Below are 3,458 nucleotides of genomic sequence, written 5' to 3' on the forward strand. Positions count from 1 at the left end.
AAAGTATACTTGCTTGCTGTTGGGTGGAGTGTTCTGTATATGTCTATGAAATCAAGTTGGTTGATTGTGACATTTAGATATTCCGTGTCTTTGTTGAGCTTCTTTCTGGATGTTCTGTCCTTCACCAAAAGTGATGTGTTGAAGTCTCCCACTGTTATTGTGGAGCTGTCTATCTCTCTTTTCAATGATGTTAGAGTTTGTTTTATGTATTTTGGAGCCCTGCCATTGAGTGCATAAATATTTATCATGGTTATGTTCTCCTGGTGTATTGACCCTTTAATCCTTATAGAGTGTCCTTCTTTATCCTTTGTGGTGGATTTTACTTTAAATTCTATTTTGTCAGAGATTAATACTGCCACTCCTGCTCTTTTTTGAGTGTTGTTTGCTTGATATATATTTTTTCCATCCTTTGAGTTTTAGTTTGTGTCTTTAAATCTAAGGTGTGTCTCTTGTAGGCAGCATATAGACAGATGGTGTGTTTTTATTCATTCTGTCACTTCTGTCTCTTTATTGGTGCATTTAGTCCATTTACATTAAGCGTAATTATTGATAAGTATGAACTTAGTGCTGTCATTCTGTTGTATTTTTTTTTTGTGTTATTGACAGTTTCTTTTTTCCACTTAATTTTCTCTGCTGAGTCATTTTTCTTTATGTATTTTCTTTTCATCTTTTTCATTGTTGTTGATATTGTATTTTCTGAGTCTTTATGTTTTTCTTGTTTATTTTCATGTGTAGGATTGTTGTTTCCTTTGTGTTTACCTTAATACTTCTATTTTCTAAGTTTAAACCAATATTTTCTTTATATCGCCTTGACTTCCTGTCCATATGAAAGATCTATGACCACACTATTTAGTCCCTCTTTTTGATTTTAATGTTGTCATCTTTTACATATTGTCGTCTCTTTTTCCCTCTTTTCAATGTTTTAGCTTTGATTTATTTGTAAGTTTCCTATCTGGGTTGATATCTGGTGATTTTGTCCTGTGTTCTACCAGTGAGTTGTCATCTGATGTTATTGATTTCCTAACTGGAGCACTGCCTTTAGTATTTCTTGTAATTTTGGTTTGTTTTTTTCCCCTAAACTTCTGTTTATCTGGAAATGCCCTAATTTCGCCATTGTATTTGAGTTTTGCTGGATATATAATTCTTTGCTGGTGGTTTTTTTTTACTTCAAGTCTTTATATATGTCATCCGATTGCCTTCTTGCCTTCGTGGTTTCTGCTGAGTAGTCTGAACTTACTCTTATTGACTCTCCTTTGTAAATGACTTTTCAATTATTGCTAGCTGCTCTTAAAATTCTCTTTATCTTTGGTTTTGGTAAATTTGATTATAATATATCTTGGTGAGTTTCTTTTGGGATCTACCTTTTGTGGACTTTTATGAGCCTCTTGAATAGATATCTCCTCATCTTTCACAATATCAGGGAAGTTTTCTGCCAACAAATCTTCAACAATTCTCTCTGTATTTTCTGTTATCCTACCCCCTCCCTTCCTGTTCTAGTACTCCAAATCACTTGTAGGTTGTTTTTCTTGATAGAGTCCTACATATGTCTTAGGGTTTCTTCATTTTTTTAAATCCTTTTATCTGATTTTTCCTCAAGTAAGTTGATGTCAAGTGCTTTATCTTCAATTTCACTAATTCTGACTTCCATTGCCTCAATTCTGCTCCTATGACTTTCTATTGAGTTGTCTAATTCTGAAATTGTGCTGTTAATCTTTTAGATTTCAATTTGCTGTCTCTGTATGGATTCTCACAGCCTGTTAAATTTGTCATTATGCTCTTATAACGTTCTTAAGTTCCTTTATAGCTTTGTCTGTGTGTTCCTTGGCTTGTTCTGCATTTTGTCTAATCTCCTTCCTGATCTCTTGAAGGGCTCTGTATATTGATCTTTTGAATTCTACCCCTGGTAATTCCAAGAAGTTCTCTTCCTCCAGAAGATTTCTTGATTCTTTGTTTTGGGAGCTTGCTGAAGCCATCATGGTCTGCCTCTTTATGTGATTTGTTATTGACTGTTGTCTCCAAGCCATAAATAAGTTATTATGCTTATTTATTTAATGTTTGCTTACTGTGTCCTAGTTTCTTGTTTTGTTTTGTTTTGATATGCCCAAATTGGCTGGTCACGTGAACTAGTTCGATTATTGGCAACTTTGAAGCTCTCACATCCTGTCACCAGTTGGTTAGAGCTGTTACTAGGTATGTGAGCCCAAGAGTCTGTTTACTTTTCTCATATGGATTCAGCTCACGTGTCCAGGTACTCTTTCACCAAGTGTGTGGTGCAGGCTCTCACTTACAGTCCTAGATGGGCAGGGGTGATTGGAGTAGGTACAGGTATCTGGCTGCAGTAGGGGTTCATGCACTGAGCAAGGCAGAGGTCTGACAGCTGCCCCTGAGTGGGAGGAAAGTGTGTCCCTGTTCCCTAGAGTGCCTATGTGGGTGGGTTCTGCAACCAGACTATGGGCACGCAGTGCTGTTGGCTGTAAGGACTGGTAGGCACCACTTATTCTTGGACCCCATCTTGGGTGGCTAGGTGGCATAGGTGGAGCCACTGGTCCTCAGGCCCCAGATGTGGGTAGGTGAGGACCCTGCTTAATAGGCAGTGCAGTGTCAAATGTCATGAATCTGCCACTCCATTTTTATGCCTGATACAGTTAAAAATAGGCTTCAGGTAGATACCCTGTTGTACTCTACTAATGAGGGTCTATGCTGTCGAAATGGGCCCACACAGGTGTATGCAGCGGTGAAAGGCATTCAAAGTCCATGGACTCCTTATGCCTGTAAGTAGGCAAAGGAGCTGTGCCTGCCCTGAGTTCCCAGTTTAGAGGAGCTGGCAGATTATTTTTTCCTGTTTGCTAGTTTGTTGCTTCTCCAAGGCCAGGAGAATGGCTCAAGGCGTGTGATGAGTCCTACTTCCAGCCCAGGGGATGTGGCAATTGCTGAAGCCAGCCTGGGACCCACTGCAGAAGGGGAAGGAGGCAGGTAAATGGGAGAGAGTTTCTTCCCAAATGAGGTGTTTTCTTACCTGTGCAGTGGGTGAGACACATGTACTTATCTTTTGCCGACCGAGTGCCGCTTTTCACTGAGTCTGGAGACTTAAGTAGACTCTCCACTGCTTGGTCTCTCCTGATGTGGAAAACATGCCCCGAGCGCCACTGCTTGCCTCACCGTGCACGCCAGCTGATTTAGCCTGCTGGTTCCCCCCGGGTCAGGTCTAGCAACTCCTCGCTGCTTCTGAATCATCTCTCCCTCCCCCTGCCACTCAGTCCGATTCCTCAACTTTGCCTTTGATGTTCAGGGCTCATAGATTGTCATATATAATAGATTCACTTGTTTTTTCGGGTCTTTGTTGTAAGAGAGACCCACCGGAAGTATCTGAACTACTCTGTCATCTTGGTCCCACCTCTAATCAATTTCTTGATATAGTCTATAATATTAAATTATCTCAATTAGAAATATGATAGATC

The sequence above is a fragment of the Trichechus manatus genome, unplaced genomic scaffold, assembly GCF_000243295.1.
Source record: "Trichechus manatus latirostris isolate Lorelei unplaced genomic scaffold, TriManLat1.0 scaffold00137, whole genome shotgun sequence".
NCBI lineage: Eukaryota > Metazoa > Chordata > Mammalia > Sirenia > Trichechidae > Trichechus > Trichechus manatus.